Source organism: Phyllobates terribilis, unplaced genomic scaffold (assembly GCF_046119375.1).
Source record: "Phyllobates terribilis strain yellow unplaced genomic scaffold, ASM4611937v1 Scaffold_572__1_contigs__length_1044912, whole genome shotgun sequence".
Lineage (NCBI taxonomy): Eukaryota > Metazoa > Chordata > Amphibia > Anura > Dendrobatidae > Phyllobates > Phyllobates terribilis.
Window position 1 is genome coordinate 273,432 of NW_027363332.1, and position 11,414 is coordinate 284,845.

The 11,414-nt window shown below is 45.5% G+C and overlaps 8 non-coding genes and 1 pseudogene across 8 annotated transcripts; all 9 read right to left on the bottom strand.

The window, feature by feature from the left end:
- Nucleotides 1-753: 753 nt before the first annotated feature.
- Nucleotides 754-944, bottom strand: LOC141233160 (U2 spliceosomal RNA). Its single transcript, XR_012299313.1, has one exon. It is a non-coding gene; the product is annotated as a U2 spliceosomal RNA (small nuclear RNA).
- A 1,115-nt stretch (nt 945-2,059) lies between these two features.
- On the bottom strand, nt 2,060-2,250 carry LOC141233161 (U2 spliceosomal RNA). Its single transcript, XR_012299314.1, has one exon. It is a non-coding gene; the product is annotated as a U2 spliceosomal RNA (small nuclear RNA).
- A 1,115-nt stretch (nt 2,251-3,365) lies between these two features.
- Nucleotides 3,366-3,556, bottom strand: LOC141233163 (U2 spliceosomal RNA). Its single transcript, XR_012299316.1, has one exon. It is a non-coding gene; the product is annotated as a U2 spliceosomal RNA (small nuclear RNA).
- Nucleotides 3,557-4,671: 1,115 nt separating this feature from the next.
- On the bottom strand, nt 4,672-4,862 carry LOC141233164 (U2 spliceosomal RNA). Its single transcript, XR_012299317.1, has one exon. It is a non-coding gene; the product is annotated as a U2 spliceosomal RNA (small nuclear RNA).
- A 1,115-nt stretch (nt 4,863-5,977) lies between these two features.
- LOC141233165 (U2 spliceosomal RNA) lies at nt 5,978-6,168 on the bottom strand. Its single transcript, XR_012299318.1, has one exon. It is a non-coding gene; the product is annotated as a U2 spliceosomal RNA (small nuclear RNA).
- Nucleotides 6,169-7,283: 1,115 nt separating this feature from the next.
- On the bottom strand, nt 7,284-7,467 carry LOC141233284 (U2 spliceosomal RNA). Its single transcript, XR_012299427.1, has one exon. It is a non-coding gene; the product is annotated as a U2 spliceosomal RNA (small nuclear RNA).
- A 794-nt stretch (nt 7,468-8,261) lies between these two features.
- Nucleotides 8,262-8,353, bottom strand: LOC141233323 (U2 spliceosomal RNA; annotated as a pseudogene).
- A 1,115-nt stretch (nt 8,354-9,468) lies between these two features.
- Nucleotides 9,469-9,659, bottom strand: LOC141233166 (U2 spliceosomal RNA). Its single transcript, XR_012299319.1, has one exon. It is a non-coding gene; the product is annotated as a U2 spliceosomal RNA (small nuclear RNA).
- Nucleotides 9,660-10,774: 1,115 nt separating this feature from the next.
- Nucleotides 10,775-10,965, bottom strand: LOC141233167 (U2 spliceosomal RNA). Its single transcript, XR_012299320.1, has one exon. It is a non-coding gene; the product is annotated as a U2 spliceosomal RNA (small nuclear RNA).
- Nucleotides 10,966-11,414: the final 449 nt, after the last annotated feature.

An 11,414-nucleotide genomic window follows, 5' to 3' on the forward strand; every position in this document is an offset into this window, starting at 1 on the left:
AGGTGGCTGCTGCTGTGCACAGGTATATAAAGGCTCAGAGCCTATTATGACACGCGCAGCCAGCGTTCCATTGCCACATTCCATCTACTGCAGGCAGGATACCTGGCTGGCTGAATGTCGCTGAGAAGCTCACAGAGACCGCCATAAGCAACAGTTTAACAGAATGCCACAGACTAATCAACCAAACTTTTTGGGTTGGGTTCTCTTTTATAGTCTGCAGGCATTAAATGAAAGAAGTCAGTGTTCCAGCAGAAGGAGACAACGTTTCAGAAAAGGCATTGTAGCAAACCAAAAAAGAAATTTTAAGCGCAGCAGAGTAACCAGCGCACATACCTGTTAGCTCAGGTGAGTTTAAAAGGCTGCTGTTGATAACAAGGGCATTTGCTAAATAGATGGTGTGTGTGCAACAATATACTGAAAGGTCAATTATATTGTGCAGCTTATCTCACCACCTGTAGTTATTTAGGTGAAAGCTCCAAAATGCTTGCCTAATATGTCTGTTTATCCAAAAGGAAGTAAAAAGGGAGAGCTAGAAAGATAGCATTGCATCACATTACATGGCAATGCAATGCACAGTTGCTGAAGTTGAACCAAAATGAGCTTGTAATCTGGCTTCTGCAACTTTGAACATGAAAAATCCAATGAGGAGAAGAAAAGCAAAGCCAAAGAGTCCATCCCAAAATCCGACAAACAAGCAAAATGAACAAAAAACATTGAATTCAATTCTTTCTGATTTTAGAAACTGCATTAAAGAAGGGGTGCACCGGTCCTGGAGATACTGCAATACCAGGTCAATGCGTGGAGTGGACAGAGCAAGCTCTTTTTCCATCTCCCTGTTCTAAAAATCCATTTAATATATGGTCCCCAGATAGGGGACGTATCAGATATTAAACTGATAAGAACAGATACTACACTTGATCTTAGCCAAAAGGCCGAGAAGCGATAACCAGAATTGGTTTCAAACTACGGAGCCACCCAAGGATCCTGAAAAGTCCATTTGTGGAGATGAGCTCCTGGACTCCCGTTAAGAAGACATGTTGTCAACCTCTAGATCCCTTACATGCCTGCACTTTTCGGCTTGCTGCTGCTGCAATCCACGCGTTTTAGATCTGCATAACTCCACCTCTTTAAACACAGCACCTTCACCCCCTGCTGTTCCCACCCGCCTCAACACCGTTGGAAGGGAGGAGAACCAATTAAGGCGGGGGGTGGGGTGGAACGAGCAGCTGTCTACCCTTAGCAGGAGGGCTCCTGATTACATACCTCTCCTGCTGCTGCTGCTGCTGGCTGTCCAGCAGCAGACTGAAGGTGGCTGCTGCTGTGCACAGGTATATAAAGGCTCAGAGCCTATTATGACACGCGCAGCCAGCGTTCCATTGCCACATTCCATCTACTGCAGGCAGGATACCTGGCTGGCTGAATGTCGCTGAGAAGCTCACAGAGACCGCCATAAGCAACAGTTTAACAGAATGCCACAGACTAATCAACCAAACTTTTTGGGTTGGGTTCTCTTTTATAGTCTGCAGGCATTAAATGAAAGAAGTCAGTGTTCCAGCAGAAGGAGACAACGTTTCAGAAAAGGCATTGTAGCAAACCAAAAAAGAAATTTTAAGCGCAGCAGAGTAACCAGCGCACATACCTGTTAGCTCAGGTGAGTTTAAAAGGCTGCTGTTGATAACAAGGGCATTTGCTAAATAGATGGTGTGTGTGCAACAATATACTGAAAGGTCAATTATATTGTGCAGCTTATCTCACCACCTGTAGTTATTTAGGTGAAAGCTCCAAAATGCTTGCCTAATATGTCTGTTTATCCAAAAGGAAGTAAAAAGGGAGAGCTAGAAAGATAGCATTGCATCACATTACATGGCAATGCAATGCACAGTTGCTGAAGTTGAACCAAAATGAGCTTGTAATCTGGCTTCTGCAACTTTGAACATGAAAAATCCAATGAGGAGAAGAAAAGCAAAGCCAAAGAGTCCATCCCAAAATCCGACAAACAAGCAAAATGAACAAAAAACATTGAATTCAATTCTTTCTGATTTTAGAAACTGCATTAAAGAAGGGGTGCACCGGTCCTGGAGATACTGCAATACCAGGTCAATGCGTGGAGTGGACAGAGCAAGCTCTTTTTCCATCTCCCTGTTCTAAAAATCCATTTAATATATGGTCCCCAGATAGGGGACGTATCAGATATTAAACTGATAAGAACAGATACTACACTTGATCTTAGCCAAAAGGCCGAGAAGCGATAACCAGAATTGGTTTCAAACTACGGAGCCACCCAAGGATCCTGAAAAGTCCATTTGTGGAGATGAGCTCCTGGACTCCCGTTAAGAAGACATGTTGTCAACCTCTAGATCCCTTACATGCCTGCACTTTTCGGCTTGCTGCTGCTGCAATCCACGCGTTTTAGATCTGCATAACTCCACCTCTTTAAACACAGCACCTTCACCCCCTGCTGTTCCCACCCGCCTCAACACCGTTGGAAGGGAGGAGAACCAATTAAGGCGGGGGGTGGGGTGGAACGAGCAGCTGTCTACCCTTAGCAGGAGGGCTCCTGATTACATACCTCTCCTGCTGCTGCTGCTGCTGGCTGTCCAGCAGCAGACTGAAGGTGGCTGCTGCTGTGCACAGGTATATAAAGGCTCAGAGCCTATTATGACACGCGCAGCCAGCGTTCCATTGCCACATTCCATCTACTGCAGGCAGGATACCTGGCTGGCTGAATGTCGCTGAGAAGCTCACAGAGACCGCCATAAGCAACAGTTTAACAGAATGCCACAGACTAATCAACCAAACTTTTTGGGTTGGGTTCTCTTTTATAGTCTGCAGGCATTAAATGAAAGAAGTCAGTGTTCCAGCAGAAGGAGACAACGTTTCAGAAAAGGCATTGTAGCAAACCAAAAAAGAAATTTTAAGCGCAGCAGAGTAACCAGCGCACATACCTGTTAGCTCAGGTGAGTTTAAAAGGCTGCTGTTGATAACAAGGGCATTTGCTAAATAGATGGTGTGTGTGCAACAATATACTGAAAGGTCAATTATATTGTGCAGCTTATCTCACCACCTGTAGTTATTTAGGTGAAAGCTCCAAAATGCTTGCCTAATATGTCTGTTTATCCAAAAGGAAGTAAAAAGGGAGAGCTAGAAAGATAGCATTGCATCACATTACATGGCAATGCAAAGCACAGTTGCTGAAGTTGAACCAAAATGAGCTTGTAATCTGGCTTCTGCAACTTTGAACATGAAAAATCCAATGAGGAGAAGAAAAGCAAAGCCAAAGAGTCCATCCCAAAATCCGACAAACAAGCAAAATGAACAAAAAACATTGAATTCAATTCTTTCTGATTTTAGAAACTGCATTAAAGAAGGGGTGCACCGGTCCTGGAGATACTGCAATACCAGGTCAATGCGTGGAGTGGACAGAGCAAGCTCTTTTTCCATCTCCCTGTTCTAAAAATCCATTTAATATATGGTCCCCAGATAGGGGACGTATCAGATATTAAACTGATAAGAACAGATACTACACTTGATCTTAGCCAAAAGGCCGAGAAGCGATAACCAGAATTGGTTTCAAACTACGGAGCCACCCAAGGATCCTGAAAAGTCCATTTGTGGAGATGAGCTCCTGGACTCCCGTTAAGAAGACATGTTGTCAACCTCTAGATCCCTTACATGCCTGCACTTTTCGGCTTGCTGCTGCTGCAATCCACGCGTTTTAGATCTGCATAACTCCACCTCTTTAAACACAGCACCTTCACCCCCTGCTGTTCCCACCCGCCTCAACACCGTTGGAAGGGAGGAGAACCAATTAAGGCGGGGGGTGGGGTGGAACGAGCAGCTGTCTACCCTTAGCAGGAGGGCTCCTGATTACATACCTCTCCTGCTGCTGCTGCTGCTGGCTGTCCAGCAGCAGACTGAAGGTGGCTGCTGCTGTGCACAGGTATATAAAGGCTCAGAGCCTATTATGACACGCGCAGCCAGCGTTCCATTGCCACATTCCATCTACTGCAGGCAGGATACCTGGCTGGCTGAATGTCGCTGAGAAGCTCACAGAGACCGCCATAAGCAACAGTTTAACAGAATGCCACAGACTAATCAACCAAACTTTTTGGGTTGGGTTCTCTTTTATAGTCTGCAGGCATTAAATGAAAGAAGTCAGTGTTCCAGCAGAAGGAGACAACGTTTCAGAAAAGGCATTGTAGCAAACCAAAAAAGAAATTTTAAGCGCAGCAGAGTAACCAGCGCACATACCTGTTAGCTCAGGTGAGTTTAAAAGGCTGCTGTTGATAACAAGGGCATTTGCTAAATAGATGGTGTGTGTGCAACAATATACTGAAAGGTCAATTATATTGTGCAGCTTATCTCACCACCTGTAGTTATTTAGGTGAAAGCTCCAAAATGCTTGCCTAATATGTCTGTTTATCCAAAAGGAAGTAAAAAGGGAGAGCTAGAAAGATAGCATTGCATCACATTACATGGCAATGCAATGCACAGTTGCTGAAGTTGAACCAAAATGAGCTTGTAATCTGGCTTCTGCAACTTTGAACATGAAAAATCCAATGAGGAGAAGAAAAGCAAAGCCAAAGAGTCCATCCCAAAATCCGACAAACAAGCAAAATGAACAAAAAACATTGAATTCAATTCTTTCTGATTTTAGAAACTGCATTAAAGAAGGGGTGCACCGGTCCTGGAGATACTGCAATACCAGGTCAATGCGTGGAGTGGACAGAGCAAGCTCTTTTTCCATCTCCCTGTTCTAAAAATCCATTTAATATATGGTCCCCAGATAGGGGACGTATCAGATATTAAACTGATAAGAACAGATACTACACTTGATCTTAGCCAAAAGGCCGAGAAGCGATAACCAGAATTGGTTTCAAACTACGGAGCCACCCAAGGATCCTGAAAAGTCCATTTGTGGAGATGAGCTCCTGGACTCCCGTTAAGAAGACATGTTGTCAACCTCTAGATCCCTTACATGCCTGCACTTTTCGGCTTGCTGCTGCTGCAATCCACGCGTTTTAGATCTGCATAACTCCACCTCTTTAAACACAGCACCTTCACCCCCTGCTGTTCCCACCCGCCTCAACACCGTTGGAAGGGAGGAGAACCAATTAAGGCGGGGGGTGGGGTGGAACGAGCAGCTGTCTACCCTTAGCAGGAGGGCTCCTGATTACATACCTCTCCTGCTGCTGCTGCTGCTGGCTGTCCAGCAGCAGACTGAAGGTGGCTGCTGCTGTGCACAGGTATATAAAGGCTCAGAGCCTATTATGACACGCGCAGCCAGCGTTCCATTGCCACATTCCATCTACTGCAGGCAGGATACCTGGCTGGCTGAATGTCGCTGAGAAGCTCACAGAGACCGCCATAAGCAACAGTTTAACAGAATGCCACAGACTAATCAACCAAACTTTTTGGGTTGGGTTCTCTTTTATAGTCTGCAGGCATTAAATGAAAGAAGTCAGTGTTCCAGCAGAAGGAGACAACGTTTCAGAAAAGGCATTGTAGCAAACCAAAAAAGAAATTTTAAGCGCAGCAGAGTAACCAGCGCACATACCTGTTAGCTCAGGTGAGTTTAAAAGGCTGCTGTTGATAACAAGGGCATTTGCTAAATAGATGGTGTGTGTGCAACAATATACTGAAAGGTCAATTATATTGTGCAGCTTATCTCACCACCTGTAGTTATTTAGGTGAAAGCTCCAAAATGCTTGCCTAATATGTCTGTTTATCCAAAAGGAAGTAAAAAGGGAGAGCTAGAAAGATAGCATTGCATCACATTACATGGCAATGCAAAGCACAGTTGCTGAAGTTGAACCAAAATGAGCTTGTAATCTGGCTTCTGCAACTTTGAACATGAAAAATCCAATGAGGAGAAGAAAAGCAAAGCCAAAGAGTCCATCCCAAAATCCGACAAACAAGCAAAATGAACAAAAAACATTGAATTCAATTCTTTCTGATTTTAGAAACTGCATTAAAGAAGGGGTGCACCGGTCCTGGAGATACTGCAATACCAGGTCAATGCGTGGAGTGGACAGAGCAAGCTCTTTTTCCATCTCCCTGTTCTAAAAATCCATTTAATATATGGTCCCCAGATAGGGGACGTATCAGATATTAAACTGATAAGAACAGATACTACACTTGATCTTAGCCAAAAGGCCGAGAAGCGATAACCAGAATTGGTTTCAAACTACGGAGCCACCCAAGGATCCTGAAAAGTCCATTTGTGGAGATGAGCTCCTGGACTCCCGTTAAGAAGACATGTTGTCAACCTCTAGATCCCTTACATGCCTGCACTTTTCGGCTTGCTGCTGCTGCAATCCACGCGTTTTAGATCTGCATAACTCCACCTCTTTAAACACAGCACCTTCACCCCCTGCTGTTCCCACCCGCCTCAACACCGTTGGAAGGGAGGAGAACCAATTAAGGCGGGGGGTGGGGTGGAACGAGCAGCTGTCTACCCTTAGCAGGAGGGCTCCTGATTACATACCTCTCCTGCTGCTGCTGCTGCTGGCTGTCCAGCAGCAGACTGAAGGTGGCTGCTGCTGTGCACAGGTATATAAAGGCTCAGAGCCTATTATGACACGCGCAGCCAGCGTTCCATTGCCACATTCCATCTACTGCAGGCAGGATACCTGGCTGGCTGAATGTCGCTGAGAAGCTCACAGAGACGGCCATAAGCAACAGTTTAACAGAATGCCACAGACTAATCAACCAAACTTTTTGGGTTGGGTTCTCTTTTATAGTCTGCAGGCATTAAATGAAAGAAGTCAGTGTTCCAGCAGAAGGAGACAACGTTTCAGAAAAGGCATTGTAGCAAACCAAAAAAGAAATTTTAAGCGCAGCAGAGTAACCAGCGCACATACCTGTTAGCTCAGGTGAGTTTAAAAGGCTGCTGTTGATAACAAGGGCATTTGCTAAATAGATGGTGTGTGTGCAACAATATACTGAAAGGTCAATTATATTGTGCAGCTTATCTCACCACCTGTAGTTATTTAGGTGAAAGCTCCAAAATGCTTGCCTAATATGTCTGTTTATCCAAAAGGAAGTAAAAAGGGAGAGCTAGAAAGATAGCATTGCATCACATTACATGGCAATGCAATGCACAGTTGCTGAAGTTGAACCAAAATGAGCTTGTAATCTGGCTTCTGCAACTTTGAACATGAAAAATCCAATGAGGAGAAGAAAAGCAAAGCCAAAGAGTCCATCCCAAAATCCGACAAACAAGCAAAATGAACAAAAAACATTGAATTCAATTCTTTCTGATTTTAGAAACTGCATTAAAGAAGGGGTGCACCGGTCCTGGAGATACTGCAATACCAGGTCAATGCGTGGAGTGGACAGAGCAAGCTCTTTTTCCATCTCCCTGTTCTAAAAATCCATTTAATATATGGTCCCCAGATAGGGGACGTATCAGATATTAAACTGATAAGAACAGATTTTTTTTTTTTTTTTTATCGAAAGCCCGAATTCGTGTACAAAACCCGAGTGCGCTTAAAAAAGTGACAAGTGCCACAAAAAAAATGCACTAGGATGCTGGTCTTCTTGAAACCCTCTCCAAAAGGAGAAGGGTCCCCCAAACCATTCCCCGTCCCTCCGAGCCAAAAGGCCACAGCGAGGAACAGGGACAAAAAGCCACCTCCAGCCGAAGCCAGAGGCGACCCAATCTTACCCCCAGCACCTGCCCGAGTTCTCACCCGAGCAAGGCACTGGGAGCCAAAGACTGTGCTCCCCTCCCAGAAGAGGGGAGCCAACAACGCTCTCCTCCCGAAAGAGGAGAGCCAGGGGGGTTCAGGGGGGAGCGGAACCTGATGGCCACACACTCCCCCCCTAGACCTGCCAAGAGAGGAACCCGTAAGGGAACCGCATCCCGACAAAATCCTAGTAGGACGTGACACACGTGAATAAGTGGACACACAGTGACAAAGAAATTAAATAAATAGTGAAGGTTTCACAGTATAATACTGCCCGGACCTTCGACCGGGAATTGAAAAATTCCCCATCCTAAGGCCAGAAGGCCCGGAATAAGGGTGTGTGCGAAGAAAGAAAATTTGAAGTGCTTGTGCAAATGTGCCATAAACTCAAGTGGGGTTCCCAATCCCAGTGAGTTAAGGCACCCCAGGGTCACCACTCCTGGGGCACTTCACACTTCGGGCTTTCGATCTTCCCCGGCCCAATGGCGTCGATCCTGGGGGGCCATGCTTTCCACCAGATGACGATATTAGCCACCTGGCGTACTAACAAGCGCCTAAACCCCAGTGTGCATAATGTATCAATCTACTAGGGCGGCCAACATCCAAAACCGCCTTTTCGAAAGATACTACACTTGATCTTAGCCAAAAGGCCGAGAAGCGATAACCAGAATTGGTTTCAAACTACGGAGCCACCCAAGGATCCTGAAAAGTCCATTTGTGGAGATGAGCTCCTGGACTCCCGTTAAGAAGACATGTTGTCAACCTCTAGATCCCTTACATGCCTGCACTTTTCGGCTTGCTGCTGCTGCAATCCACGCGTTTTAGATCTGCATAACTCCACCTCTTTAAACACAGCACCTTCACCCCCTGCTGTTCCCACCCGCCTCAACACCGTTGGAAGGGAGGAGAACCAATTAAGGCGGGGGGTGGGGTGGAACGAGCAGCTGTCTACCCTTAGCAGGAGGGCTCCTGATTACATACCTCTCCTGCTGCTGCTGCTGCTGGCTGTCCAGCAGCAGACTGAATGTGGCTGCTGCTGTGCACAGGTATATAAAGGCTCAGAGCCTATTATGACACGCGCAGCCAGCGTTCCATTGCCACATTCCATCTACTGCAGGCAGGATACCTGGCTGGCTGAATGTCGCTGAGAAGCTCACAGAGACCGCCATAAGCAACAGTTTAACAGAATGCCACAGACTAATCAACCAAACTTTTTGGGTTGGGTTCTCTTTTATAGTCTGCAGGCATTAAATGAAAGAAGTCAGTGTTCCAGCAGAAGGAGACAACGTTTCAGAAAAGGCATTGTAGCAAACCAAAAAAGAAATTTTAAGCGCAGCAGAGTAACCAGCGCACATACCTGTTAGCTCAGGTGAGTTTAAAAGGCTGCTGTTGATAACAAGGGCATTTGCTAAATAGATGGTGTGTGTGCAACAATATACTGAAAGATCAATTATATTGTGCAGCTTATCTCACCACCTGTAGTTATTTAGGTGAAAGCTCCAAAATGCTTGCCTAATATGTCTGTTTATCCAAAAGGAAGTAAAAAGGGAGAGCTAGAAAGATAGCATTGCATCACATTACATGGCAATGCAATGCACAGTTGCTGAAGTTGAACCAAAATGAGCTTGTAATCTGGCTTCTGCAACTTTGAACATGAAAAATCCAATGAGGAGAAGAAAAGCAAAGCCAAAGAGTCCATCCCAAAATCCGACAAACAAGCAAAATGAACAAAAAACATTGAATTCAATTCTTTCTGATTTTAGAAACTGCATTAAAGAAGGGGTGCACCGGTCCTGGAGATACTGCAATACCAGGTCAATGCGTGGAGTGGACAGAGCAAGCTCTTTTTCCATCTCCCTGTTCTAAAAATCCATTTAATATATGGTCCCCAGATAGGGGACGTATCAGATATTAAACTGATAAGAACAGATACTACACTTGATCTTAGCCAAAAGGCCGAGAAGCGATAACCAGAATTGGTTTCAAACTACGGAGCCACCCAAGGATCCTGAAAAGTCCATTTGTGGAGATGAGCTCCTGGACTCCCGTTAAGAAGACATGTTGTCAACCTCTAGATCCCTTACATGCCTGCACTTTTCGGCTTGCTGCTGCTGCAATCCACGCGTTTTAGATCTGCATAACTCCACCTCTTTAAACACAGCACCTTCACCCCCTGCTGTTCCCACCCGCCTCAACACCATTGGAAGGGAGGAGAACCAATTAAGGCGGGGGGTGGGGTGGAACGAGCAGCTGTCTACCCTTAGCAGGAGGGCTCCTGATTACATACCTCTCCTGCTGCTGCTGCTGCTGGCTGTCCAGCAGCAGACTGAAGGTGGCTGCTGCTGTGCACAGGTATATAAAGGCTCAGAGCCTATTATGACACGCGCAGCCAGCGTTCCATTGCCACATTCCATCTACTGCAGGCAGGATACCTGGCTGGCTGAATGTCGCTGAGAAGCTCACAGAGACCGCCATAAGCAACAGTTTAACAGAATGCCACAGACTAATCAACCAAACTTTTTGGGTTGGGTTCTCTTTTATAGTCTGCAGGCATTAAATGAAAGAAGTCAGTGTTCCAGCAGAAGGAGACAACGTTTCAGAAAAGGCATTGTAGCAAACCAAAAAAGAAATTTTAAGCGCAGCAGAGTAACCAGCGCACATACCTGTTAGCTCAGGTGAGTTTAAAAGGCTGCTGTTGATAACAAGGGCATTTGCTAAATAGATGGTGTGTGTGCAACAATATACTGAAAGGTCAATTATATTGTGCAGCTTATCTCACCACCTGTAGTTATTTAGGTGAAAGCTCCAAAATGCTTGCCTAATATGTCTGTTTATCCAAAAGGAAGTAAAAAGGGAGAGCTAGAAAGATAGCATTGCATCACATTACATGGCAATGCAATGCACAGTTGCTGAAGTTGAACCAAAATGAGCTTGTAATCTGGCTTCTGCAACTTTGAACATGAAAAATCCAATGAGGAGAAGAAAAGCAAAGCCAAAGAGTCCATCCCAAAATCCGACAAACAAGCAAAATGAACAAAAAACATTGAATTCAATTCTTTCTGATTTTAGAAACTGCATTAAAGAAGGGGTGCACCGGTCCTGGAGATACTGCAATACCAGGTCAATGCGTGGAGTGGACAGAGCAAGCTCTTTTTCCATCTCCCTGTTCTAAAAATCCATTTAATATATGGTCCCCAGATAGGGGACGTATCAGATATTAAACTGATAAGAACAGATACTACACTTGATCTTAGCCAAAAGGCCGAGAAGCGATAACCAGAATTGGTTTCAAACTACGGAGCCACCCAAGGATCCTGAAAAGTCCATTTGTGGAGATGAGCTCCTGGACTCCCGTTAAGAAGACATGTTGTCAACCTCTAGATCCCTTACATGCCTGCACTTTTCGGCTTGCTGCTGCTGCAATCCACGCGTTTTAGATCTGCATAACTCCACCTCTTTAAACACAGCACCTTCACCCCCTGCTGTTCCCACCCGCCTCAACACCGTTGGAAGGGAGGAGAACCAATTAAGGCGGGGGGTGGGGTGGAACGAGCAGCTGTCTACCCTTAGCAGGAGGGCTCCTGATTACATACCTCTCCTGCTGCTGCTGCTGCTGGCTGTCCAGCAGCAGACTGAAGGTGGCTGCTGCTGTGCACAGGTATATAAAGGCTCAGAGCCTATTATGACACGCGCAGCCAGCGTTCCATTGCCACATTCCATCTA